This window comes from Pinus tabuliformis, chromosome 1_1, assembly GCF_031772625.1.
Source record: "Pinus tabuliformis cultivar Carrire ecotype Pingquan chromosome 1_1, CPIR1, whole genome shotgun sequence".
NCBI classification, from domain to species: Eukaryota; Viridiplantae; Streptophyta; class Pinopsida; order Pinales; family Pinaceae; genus Pinus; species Pinus tabuliformis.
The window spans coordinates 158,198,074-158,211,913 of NC_142297.1; positions in this window are offsets into that span (position 1 = coordinate 158,198,074).

A 13,840-nucleotide genomic window follows, 5' to 3' on the forward strand; every position below is an offset into this window, starting at 1 on the left:
ATTTCTGGCACTCCAAGGCCTTAATAGTTATAGGGAATACCCTTGGAAGAATGTTAAAGATTGATACAGAGAGACACATAAAAGGAATCTTTACTTTTGCTAGAATATGTGTCGAGGTAGATCTTAGCCAAGGTTTACCTGAAAGCATCATTCTGAACTTCAACAACTCACAGTGGAAACAACCGTTGGACTATGAGAATACAGCCTTCAGATGCAGGGGATGTCAACAAACAGGTCATCTGTACAATGCATGCAAAAGCCTCAACAAGAGCAAGCCACAACAAAGGAGGCCCAAAGGTTGGCAGAACATAGATGAGGTTGCAAAGAAGAGAGCCGCGGAAAGGAAAGCCTCTTCGACACCAAAAGTGGAAGAATCAGAAACAGAAGAGGATGATACCATCATAGAGGAAGCAGAAATAGGGAATCAGAAGGAAAACATATCAGACAACAAGGCTCCACAACAGGTAGAGACCCACCAAAATTAGGTAGAGATGACAAGCATGGATCAAAGCATGGGAGGCAACAAACGGCATCACCACTTAGATACTTTAGACTGAGACAAAGAAACAGGCACACAAAATGCAGAAACACAGATAGTCATTGCTTCAACCGAGCCCACTCAAGGAGAGTGGCGTAAGGTCGAAAAGAAAAAGGGGAGAAAAACCTGAAGCGTGAGTCTTTACTCACTGCCGGAATTCAGTTTTTTCCCCCTTTTCTTGCTCTCTCCTCTTCTCTTTTCTTCTTCTTTGTGCACGTTAGTCTTCTAACGGTGTGTAACCACGCGAGCCCATGTGGCAGTTTACGAAAGGCTTCATTGCAACTACTAGTGTAACTTTTCATTAATTCTTTAATAAAAGGTTACCGTTTTTTCCTTTGGAAAAAAAAGTTATATGTTATTTTAATAAAATTGATATTTAATGAAAAAAGATATATAATTTAATTTTAGTATTTAATTTAATTTATTAGTAAATTAAATAACCTATAATTAAGTGCAGTTTAATTTAAGTTAATCTATTGTAATATATATATATATATATATATATATATAATCAATGAAATCATCATAATTAATTAACAAATTAATTTAATTTTAGATTGGGATTTTTAATTGAAAAAATGTTTAATTTTAGCCTCGGCACGCATTTTTCCATAACTATGACAATTTTGACATTTCAACTTTGGAAGCTCATCAGTTCAGTTTTACTTGGCCAAATGAGGCCAATGATGGCTCGTTACATAGATAAAATCATAGAAAATATTCGTGAATTGGTTGCATGAGCATATTTGGTCATTAACAGATTCTAAGAATTAGTAGAAAATTAAGATTTGAATTTGTAACCAAAACTAATTTTCTGAGTTTAGTTTTTTACAATTTCATTTGCCCAAAGCTTTTGGCAATTGTAGATCCATTCGATTATGTTCTTTGTGACCAACAAGTTCTTTACAAGGATCAATGTGAAGATCAGATTTCTTTTTATTTAATTAATTAAATTTTGATTGGAGATGTTTGTTTTCCCAAATTTGGTAATTCCGATTTTGATTTGCAATTTAATTTACTTTTGATTGGTTTTTGGAAGGAGAAAAGTTGAGGAGATGAAGAAGAAAAGACCAAGAGAAATGGAATTGCTCTAGCAAGAGAGGAAAAAGAGTTGTGGTCAATCATAGTTGGTAGGAGTAATTTATTCTTCAATAGTTCTCTCATTTTAAATTTTCATTTGTAATTATAAAATTGGATTTTAGAGAATTTTGATGGGGGGTTCCTCTTCTCCGCACCTAGGGAATTTTGAAGAACTATTGTAAGGGATTTTCCAGCTATAGAAGTAGAGGAAAATCTCAGATCTAAGCCATTGGGGTTTGTATTTTTCAAATATGGGCATTGTATTATTAGCAAAGCTTGCACTATTGAAGCTCTTCTTTTTAATTGCAGAGTGTTTGATTTTTAAGATATTTTTGGAGGTCAGTTCAAGGAATAGAGCACAGAGATCGGGTTTTAATAAATTTGTATTTTAGTACTATTATTTGTAATGAAAATTTCATTTTGAAGAGTAGATCCATTTGAATATTTCTTATATTATGCACTATTGTTTGATGTGGAAGGTTGTCTTTTGAATTACCTATCGAGATCATGAGCCTTATATATTTGTTATCAATTTTCTCTTTTGCTCACATATGCTCAAATCCAATTTTTGAGTAACCTTTTACTCACAAATATTCTATCAAAATTTGATTTAATTACCATTGACAATAAGTGAACTATTTCCTAATGTTATTGGTTAATAATTCACCATTAATAGGTCTCTAAGTAGAGCATGTTTAGGTAATTATAATATCAGCTAGAAGAACTATTGCATTAGCTAGATATTCAGCTAAAACCAGTCATGTTAAAATCCCAATCATTTAAATACTTTGCTCTTGGTTGAGAGAGGTGTTGGAAATTGTAACTTGGTTCGGTCTTTATTTAATGTATTTGAGTCATCATGAAATGCACTTTTTAAAATAATAAAGAAAACACATTTTATTATTGTAACAATGACTTATTAAAGAATGGGTTTCATGCTTAGGTCATAATTATATTAGGCAAAGTCCCCATTGTGGACTCCTAGGATTAATATAGAATTTATAGAATCATTGTACATTAAAAGAGACCCTTCTTGGGCTTTTGAATCATGTAAAAAAGGTCAAGTATTGAGTCAAATATGATTTATGTATCCTCCACACCAAGTCAGCCTAGAAGAGATAAAATCAACCTAAGGACGCTAATTTGACCCACAAGAAGCCTATAAATATAGGTTAGCTGAAGGCATTTGGAGTATCACAACTCAAGCTATTTCGATATCTCAAGAGTAGCTGGGAAGTGCAAACTCTGTTGCAAGGAAGCCAAAGGATGTGCGAGTTTTGGGAAGTCTAAGGAGAAGAAGAAAATCAAACTTTTGGTGCCTCTCTCTCTCTTTGTTTCGTGCCCTAGTTTGGGAGATCAAAGTCATACAAGTTTTGTTGTTGTTGGAAGCTTATGTCTAGTCAAAGTTGCTAGAAGGGGTCGAAGATCTAGGATGATGACTTGGTGTGGAGGGAAGGTCTAGTCTTTGTCTAGAGTGAAGAGTACTATTGAAAGGAAGAATTATCTTGACTAGGTTTTCCCCTCAAGGGGGGTTTTGCCTTGGCATAGTGCTTATATCTTGTGTCTCTTATTTTTTGATCTTCATACACACATAATATGGTAGTTTCTTGATGAAAGATAAAATAATAAAGAAGGAAAAGAAGCCAACACACTCACAATTAATTATCAAGAAAGGAGAATCAAACCCTAATATAACTACTTTGATTTTCCAACGTGGATTCACTAGAGGAATTTTGAGGTCTAAAATGGGTCTCCTAAGGAAATTATAAAATAATAGTGGAAATAATACAATAAGATTAGATTGCATCATTAAATTTTAAAGGGAAAAAATAAAAAATAAAAATATTTTTTCAACTCGTATTTTCAACTTATCTCCCTATGGGTTTACTCAAGTTTCGAGCGGCAACACTCATTAGATGAAAAATTTGATTCCTCATCCAAGGAGTACTCATATTGCATACTGTCAATGGACCCTAGTACACGAAAAATGATAAATACATGAAAAACATAATTGCAATCATTAAATTGTTCATCCAATGCGTACTCCTTGGATGAGGAATTAAATCGTGCATCCAATGAGTACTCCCGCTTGAAATTTCAGTAAAACCTTACGGAGATAATTTGAAAATATGAGTTGAAAAGGTAGTTTTATTATTTTATTATTTTGTAATCTTTTTTACTCCAAAAATGGTGAATCATACCCCATGGTTGACATCATCATCTTGAATCCTATTGGTTCTTATAAAGTTTATTTTTGTTGTACATTTTTCTTAGGAGGCCTATTTTAGACCTCAAATTCCCCTAATGTAGAGCTAAGGTCACGAAGAGTCGAAGTTCACTTTGTTGGCATCGATTCTCCCTTTATGATGAACTACATAAGAATGGGTATCAACATTGTTGTAAGTTGGATCAAGAAGGTCATCTACTACTTATTCAATAAGGTCAAAAGTCAAGGATTCTTGACTGCTCTTAAAGGTTCTCTTACTGATGACAATGCATGGATCATTGATAGTGCAACATCAAGACACACGACTGGAGAAAGAAAACAACTTCATACACTATGAAAGGAGCCATATTCTCATGTAGTGGAATTGGGTGACAACAAAATCTATGTTATTAGAGACCTGGGATCAACATCCTTGAAGCTGAATAATGGATTGAAGATGCATCTCAACAATATTATATATGTTCTAGGTTTGAAAAAAAAAATTCTTTCTATTTATTATTTAGAAGATAAAGGGAAAAGAATTTATTTTGTTGATGGACAAGTATTAATTTGGGGAAAAGACTCTAGCATTGATAAAACTAGGGTTATTGGAGTCCATGAAGGAAGTCTTTATAGAGTCATTACACCACCTCCTCAAGTTCAAGTTCATATGGAAATAAGTTCCATTGAGATATGGCATAGGAGGTATGGTCATCTACATTATAAGGGATCCCTACTCTTAGTCAATTGGTTCATGGTATTCCTAATATGAAGTTGGATCATGAAGGTTTGTGCAAGGGATGCTCTTTTGGAAAACATACAAGAAATCCATTTCACAATAGGGAAACTAGCTCTAAGGAGATATTAGACCCCATCCATTCCGATGTGTGTGGCCCCATGTTTGAAAAATTACTTGGAGGTCATCTCTACTATGTGATATTTATTGATGACCATTCTAGAAATACATGGCTCTACCTTCTCAAAACAAAAGATGAAGCATTTGATAAGTTCAATGAGTTTAGGGCTAAATTGGAAACCTTAATTGAAAGAAAGATAAAAACTTTGAGGTCTGATAATGGTGGGGAATACAATTCTAAGGAATTGATTTCATATTGTAAGGAAGCAGGTATTAAGAGGGAGCTTGATGAGACTCATGAGTGGGTAAATATATGGACCTTAATACACCTCCAAGGTTACTAAAATAAACTCTTCTCATAATTCCTTAGATGTTTTAATTATATTTTTCTTAATGAGATGAGTAAAAGTAAGATGCTATGTCTAGTGGTCTAATGTGCATTGATTGCAGGTTTTTGGTAGCAAATTATGCCAAATTATGGATAATTAAGGTGTAGGAACTCTAATGAGACAATAAGGAGAGATTATAGGAGCTGGATCTTCCTCATTAAATCCTCACTCATTCGAAGATCCCTCAATCAAATCACACTAGCTCGGAGTTGTAGGCAGTCGAGTCGTGAGGATCATTGGCAGCCGAGCCAGTGATAGTTAAGAACGAGTTTATCTTGACATTGGGAACCAAGCCTCCCTATACTTAAGGAAGTCGTTTGAAACTTTAGTTGTATAAATAAGGAGGCCTAGAGCCTCATTAGGATTCAGATTTTTTTTATTGAAGATAGCTAAACACTTTTGAGTTGAAGGATTGTGACAAAACACTATTATGTAAATTTTTTATATGTTAATGAAATGAGAATTCCATTGATCCAATACTGAGTTGACTCAGAGGACCGAATCTCTTGGGTTAGGGTCTAACCCTAGCAGCAAAGGTTCCTCTTACTGTACACGTATGCTTAGGTTATTTCATAGATTACTTATTGAATTGATTTTGGCATTGTTACATTACAAGTATTGGTGAATTTGATTAGTTTGCTTCCATTTGTGCATAGATTTAACAGTAGCTTTAGAGAGATAAATAAATACCAAAAAAGGTTGATAACAGGTGGATCTTGCTTCATTCCACCCTTCAAGGACCATAGTTTGAGGAAAAACCCCCATTCAATCCAAAAAGACAGAATTCTGGTTTCTTATGAAATTTAGGGTTTTTTTGCTAACTAGGTCAATATCTTTCAGTTTTCAAAGATAGGTTGCAATTTTCATTTCTGATATCTTTAACATTGTATGAGATTTCAAGGTGTTTTCACAATAGGTTTCAAGCACTTCCTTGCATGAACTAGGCAAATAAATTATGAAATTCTCCTTTCCTACGTTGATGTAAACCTCTCCTATTTTGACATGATTTATGGGTAAATTCCACAATGATGTGTAGATTACAGGAGTTTCAATAGTATAGGAAGGCCTCATGTCAGCAGCCTCAGCCTAGCCATACCAACCCATGATCACCAAAGTCCACTAAGTTCATAATCCGAGTTATCATTTCACAAGGACAACTTGCCATGCTTGTTGAGAAAATCCAACCATCATACAACTTTGGTTTGAGCTTTGAGGGAGTCTTAACCACTTCCTTAATTTATTCCTTGCATCACTCACCTTCCCTAAGCCCCATACCACTCTCCAAATCACTCCTTATGCTTTCGGCCTATTCCTGTAGGAAAACAAGGGATCCTATAAATGAATTAGGACATCTTGTAGGATGACCTGTAGTGGCCTGTTTTGAGCCCGGTTTGTGAGAAATGCATCATGAAAGATAGGAGAAAACCCCTACTTGCCTCCCAAGCCATATGAACTATCACAACCATCTCTCTCCACACCTAACCCACCTTCCATACAATAAAGAACAATTAGCATTCATGTTTTCACAAAAAAAAAGGACAAAAAGTAAAAGGTTGTTATGTTTATTCATGTGCACAATAGTTAAGTGTTTATATTAGATTACATGCATAGGTTAGTTAGGATTTCACATGTGTTAGCTTAGAATTCTTTTGAAGCAAGGTACCTTAACAAATAGCTAGATGTGTTGTGTGTTTTAAGCATCTATTTTAGTCTTTCTTCACTTCCATATGTTTCATTTCAATTCTCTCAATTAGGGTAAAATTATCCTTTCTCAATTGGTAATCAAACTTCTTCTCAATCAATATAAGGTTTGTTTGAGAAACCCTATTGGTCTATCGCCCAGCTCAGCAGTGAAAAAAGAGTGGACCCATTGCATCTATTTGTGTATACAGCACTGTCACCTCCAAGTTTGTATGAACCCCGAGTTGATGAAGTAAAGTTGGTAGACAGAGGAGTTGCAGCATTCTTGTTGCAATACTGGTGCTCATCACTTTTTGGTGTCATTGCCAGGGAGGTGTTTGAGTAGATGTGATTTTTTTTCTTTCTTCCATTTCTTATCTCTTTCATTCTGCTATTAGTTTCATTTTCTCAAAGGTAGTTGCAAGTTGGTTTTCTTTCCTTTCCATTCTGCAAGTGATTTCATTCAGCAGTTAGTTTCAATTCAGTTTATCTTCTCTATTCTACAATTAGTCTTAAAGCTTGAAAAAAAACACAAAACAAAACACTTCTTTCATGCCTCGTAGGAATAGGGATAACTTAGGAAAATTTCTACCAAATACCCCTACCACTTCAAACAGCCAACCTTCCCTCTTCTTCAATGGCTGTGAATTAGAGGACCCCTTAGGTGAGCAACAAGAGATATTTGAAGAGCTTATAGGGGAAGAATAAGAACCCATTCCAATTAACATAATGGATGAAAATAGAAATGAAAGGGGAGATAGAGAAAGAATTGAGGGTGATTTTCCCATCACAGAAACCGATGGGGATGCTAAGATGAAAAACATAAGACCCTCTTCTCTTCCTCACTTCCATGGCCTGACCTCAGAAGATCCATATAATTTCTTGTCTGAATTTGCTATCATATGCAAAACTTATAATTACACCACTGATTATTAGACGTTGAAATTATTCCCATCCACTCTCAAGGATGAAGCACTACACTGGTTCATGGGTTTACCTAGGGATAGTATCACCACCTAGGCTCAAATGCAACCAACTTTCAACAACAAGTATAGGGAATATTGTAGGTCCAAATACACCAAAGAGAAAAATTTTAGAATGACCTTGGGGCATGATGAATCCTTGGAGGATTATGAGGAAAGATTCTAGCTTGGTTATAAAAGTCCCAAGTGCACACTTGATCCTCAGTCACTTAAGCTAGTCCTACTTAGGAGGATCAGGGAATATCTCCTAGATACCCTAAACCTACTATCAAGAGGGGACATCTACCAGCTACCCTATGAGGATGTCAAGACCATTTTTAAGAACTATTCTAGCGCAGCTAGAAAAAAGGGTAGGGTTAATCAGACTGTGGCTAGCTTATCATCTTCCAACACATCTATAAAAAGTGAAATTAGAAACATGTTGGAATATTTTAGGAGTGGCATGATGCGAACCCTTTCCCTACAAATGGACATTATGAAAGTCAAAAGGAAGCATGAGGAAGCAGAGAGAGAATTGGCCATCTTCTTCCCTAGATGCAGAAGGAGGCACCCTAGGAATGAATGCCCATTAAACCTTATAGAAATTGGCTCAGTGTGTGAAGAACACCACTCCACAAACAAGTGCCCTTCTCTACCTGGACTAAAAGTTGTGTATTCAAAAACTGAAGGGGTGACTAAACAACTTTGCTACATAGATCAACGGAGGCCTCATGGGCCTTGACCATACCATCAGGGTATGCAAGGGTCACCCTATGCATATTACAACCCTAACCAAAACACATACATTCCCTCTTGGGTCCCCCCTACTCATCCCTCCTAGTCTACACCTTCTCCCTGGTATTTTTCACCTTCGTACCATTCCCAGCCAACCAACCAACCATTTCAGCCATATACACCTCCACAACCTTAGTTGAATGCACCACCCTGGGGGTGGAGGTCCGCATACAACAATGCTCCATCTTTATTGCCTTCACCTCCTACTCAACCACAACTTCTACACCCTGCTCCACCTAAACAAACTCAGATGCCTACCCAGCCAAACCTGAACCCGAACAATAGACATGCATAATAGGTTTATAGTGGAGAGACATCCTACCCTACTTATGCTATGGAAATTCAGGAAATAAACCTTAGATCTGGGAGAGTGCTTCCAGATAATCAACCTCCATCTCCACCTAGGGAGACTGAGGAAGAAAGAGAGGAAAATATGCCTAGAGTGAATCCACCACCCTTTCCTAAAAGATTAACTCATCCAGTCTAGCCTACCCCATAAGAGAATGAACTTTTGTGTGAATTGAAATATTTGTGTTTCAAAATCCCACTTCTCCAAGCCATTAAGGATGTGCCTATTTACAACAAATTGATTAAAGAGAAGTATTTCAGACATCCAAGGAGGTGAAAAAGAGACACCCCTAGCATTAATGTCATTAGACAACTGTATGACTTAATGCTAGGGCAGGTAATGTTCCTAAATTATTTAGACCCTGGAAGCCCTGTAGTAGATGTACACATCAATGGCACCATTGTCCCACATACCTTGATTTACCTTAGGGATTCCATTAATGTAATTACTAAGGACACCATGCTCAAGTTGAATCTCCAGGGTTCATTAAGAGAGACCGTGACAGTCTTACAGTTTGCAGAACAATCCACAGTGGTCCCTGAGGGGATTGTGAAAGATGTGTTGGTCTCTATTGACTCTTGGGAGTACCCTACAGACTTCTTAGTTCTCGAGCCTAAGACAAAATTTAATGGTTATCCTCTCATACTCAAGAGGCCTTGGTTAGCCACTGTTAATGCCTACATTAGCTGCAAAGCTGGAAACATGATTATCAAAAATGGGCATCTATCCAAGCAGTTGGTCATGTACCCTCCTGCTCAGCCATCTATAGAACATGACTTACTTTTATGGCTATAAGAGGAGGAGGAAGATGAAGTCTACTCCACTCAACTCTATACCCTAGAAACTACCATGGGAGGAGGACAACCTAATGAAGATGATTTGATTGAAAACATCCTCCACAATCCAACTCCCAACACCTTGTCTCTAGAGGAAATAGTAAAGGAAACCAAGAACAATCATCAAATTGATCTATGCTTAGCTGATTCAAACCCTAATCAGGTCAGGATAATGGAATTTGGCCCTAAAAGAACACTGAAAATCAATCCCTATTTTTCTATACACCAAGAAGAAGAGTTATGTAATATGCTAAGAGAGAATTTGGATGCCTTTTCTTGGAATTACAAAGAGATGAAGGGAGTGCACCCCTCGGTGTGTACTCACCACATTTATATCAAAGAAGGCTACAAACCATTCTGACAACCCCAAAGAAGAATGAATCCAACTCTCAAGGATATATTTAAAGAAGATTTGCAAAAGCTTTTGGATGCAGGATTCATCTACCCTATCTCAGACAGTGAGTGGGTGTCTCCTTTGGTGTTGGTTCCAAAGAAAAATGGAAAGTGGAGGATTTGTGTTGATTACAGGGAGTTTAAAAAAGCAACAAAGAAGGACCATTTCCTTCTGCCTTTCATTGACCAAGTGTTAGATGGCCTGAAAGGGAAAAAGTTTTTCTTTTTCTTAGATGGGTTTAGTGAGTACAATCAAATCTAGATTAGCCCAGAGGACCAAGATAAAACCACCTTCACCTATCCTTGGGGTACTTTCACTTATAGGGTCCTTCCTTTTGGTCTATGAAATGCCCTTGCCACTTACCCAAGAGGATCTCTCTAACATGGGTAAGGTGTTGAACAAATGCATTGAAATGAACTTATCCCTTAGTCCTAAAAAATGTGAGTTTTTGACGACTGCAGGGACTATTATATGTCAACCAATATCCCAAGAAGGACTGCAAGTAGACCCAAATAACATAGTCATCATCAAAAGTGTCTCGACTTCACAAAAAAAGAGGGATGTCAAAAAAAATTTAGGGTTATCCGGATACTATAGGAGATTTATAAAAGATTCCAACAATTTAGCTTATCCTTTAATTGGGTTATTGGCCAAAGACTCTGAATTGTTATGGTCATAAAGCTGTCAAGAAGCCTTAGACACCCTAAAGGAAAAGTTAACTACCGCACCTATTCTCTGAGGCCCAAATTGGGCTCTTCCTTTTCATATACATGCTGATGCCTCTTGGAAATCCATAGGAGAAGCTCTAGGCCAGATAGATAACAATCTACCTTATGCCATTTACTTCATTAGTAAGAATCTATCGAAACCCGAGCTAAACTACATAGTGATTAAAGAAGAGCTCCTATCTATTGTGCATTGATTGAATAAATTTAGGCATTACATTACCGATTACCAAACATTTGTACATACTGACCATGATGTAATTAAATACTTGATGAATAAACCTGATGTAAATGCTCAGAATATTAGATTGTTACTTTTATTGCAATAGTTTGATTTAACTATTATTGATAAGCCTAGCAAGGATAATTTTGTTGCAGATTTTCTATCCAGATTGACATTTCCTGTAGGGGAGGAAGGAATGGTTTCTGATCAGTTACCAAATAAAACTTTATTCACCATTTCAATTCTGTCTCCATGGTTTGTTGACATAGCAAACTACTTGGTGTCTACACAGTTTCCACCAAACTTGTCCTCCAACGAAAATAACAGGATCATAAGAATGAGTGCCCCATTCACTTGGATTGGGGGAAATATATTCAATTTAGGTTAGGATCAAATTCTAAGAACATGTGTCAGGGAGAATGAAGTCTTCGACATCTTTTTGGCCTATCATGATGGGCTTTGTGGAGGTCACTTTGTAGCTAAAAGAACAACATTCAAGGTGTTGCAAGCTGGTTATTACTGACCCACTCTTCACTAATGTGAGGAGGTATACCAGTCAGTGTGATTGGTGCCAAAGGATGGGGAAACCTACCCCAAGGGATGAGATGCCTCTACAACCTTGAGTGACTTTCGAACCATTTGACAAGTGGGGCATGGATTTCATCGGGCCCATTGACCCTCCATCCAAGCAAAGCAGTACATCATTATGTGCACTAACTACTTAACCAAGTGGGATGAAGCCAAAGCCATCAAAGTAGCAACACAAGAAAAGGTGGTTGAATTCTTAAGGGAAAATGTATTTTGTAAGTTTGGGTACCCTAGAGAATTGGTCACTTATCAAGGCAGTCAATTTACATCTTGCATGATTAAAAATTTGTTAGGCCAGCACAAGATCAAACACATAATTTCCACTCCTTACCACCCATAGGCTAATGGGCAAGTGGGGGTAACTAACAGAGCATTGGAAGGTATTATGACCAAGGTAATTAGCAGCAGCAAAAAGGATTGGGTAGATAGTTTAGTTGAGGCCACATGGGCCTACAAAACCACCTGGAAGACCACCACTAGCTTTACCCCTTATGATTTCGTCTATGGGAAGAAATCCTTGTTTTCCATTGAATTTGAATACAACACCTTAAGCATGGCAACAAAACTGGATCTAGATATCACTAGATCACAACAAGAAAGATTGCTCCAGCTAAATGGGCTAGATGAATTTAGGATGCATGCCCTCCTACACACAGAGGTGACTCAAGTTCAGAGGAAAAGCTGGCATAACAGGAATATAAAAGTCAAACAGTTTCAAGAAGGTGATTGGGCTTTGTTGTATGATTCACATACAAGGATTTTAAAGGCAAGTTAAGAACTAGATGGTTAGGGCCTTATGCAATATAAGAGTATCAAGATAATGGTGATGTGCAGATAAGAACCATTGATGCAGACGCTATCCCTTTTCTTTTCAATGGGTATAGATTAAAAATCTAAAAGAAGCCCTTGTCAAAGCAAGAATTCATCAATAGCATCAGAAAGACGGTGATGGTGGTGGAGAAAGTCTCAGCTTTCACCCCACCAAGTCCCTGAAGAAGAAAAAATAAAGAAAAACAAAAGAAAAAAAAAAGAGAAAAAATAAAGAGACTGAGGTGAAAACCTCCATGAGGCACCTGTGTCCCACTGTTGGGTTGAAAACCTCTTGAGGCAGCCCAAGGGTGTTTTAAGAAAGAGGAAAAATAAAACATCTCTAGGTGAAAACATCTTTTGAGGCACCCAGGACAGGCAACTAGGATGAAAACCACTTTGGAGGCGGACTAGTTATTTTATAATATATATATATATATATATATATATAGAGAGAGAGAGAGAGAGAGAGAGAGAGAGAGAGAGAGAGAGATGGAAATTATGTTTTGTAGGTTAGCAAGAGGAGGATAAGCACAACATGAGAAGGATAGAAGGACCAACAAGAGCCACGTTTTAATCCACCCATCTCATATCTTCCACTATTCACCTAGTCTTCCATTTATAAACCCCTCTAGCTCTTCTCAGTCAAATTCTATGTTTTCTACAGGATTCCCTGTAATCCTACAAAGTTTCCTGTAGGAATTATAGTGACCTTGAAAATCATAAGAAAGGCAGTCTAAGAGCAAGGTGATGACACAAGCCTATGTCTGGATGAAAAACCATTTACTCCACCACACCATAGCCATTCCTTTCATCACCATGTCACCCCTGCATCCATCAAAGAAATCAATTCAAAAAAAAAAGAGATTACAAAAGAAAAAGAAGAAAGAAAAAATAGAAAAGAGGGGAAAGAGGGAAAGAGGAACCATACCTAGAGGCAACATCTCTCACCTACCATTCCCTACCACCCTTCTCCACTCATTTCAACATCCCTTATGCTTCAGAGTTGAGAAAAAGTATGAAAGTTTAAGGGAGAGGCAGCTACAAGACATCCTGTAGGTATCCTGTAGGAATTCCTGTAGCAGCCTATCCCACAAAGAAAACCACATAGTTTGCAACCATCTTCAGAACAAGGACTCCAAGAATAAAGAATATCCTCCAGAGATTAGCATCAGCAAGAGGATCACCAACAACAAGGTCCAGCACCTGCACATCAAAATAAATAAGCATTAAAAGAGGAAAATACATTGAAAAATATGGAGCAAAAACACAGCAAAGAGGCACCACTCTCCAGCATGCATCATCAACGAAGCACCTTACCCACAAGTATGTCATCTTTCTCATGCTCTCTCATTATAATGATATGATCAAAACTGTAGGATTATGTGAGAGTTGATTTTATAAGTAAAGGT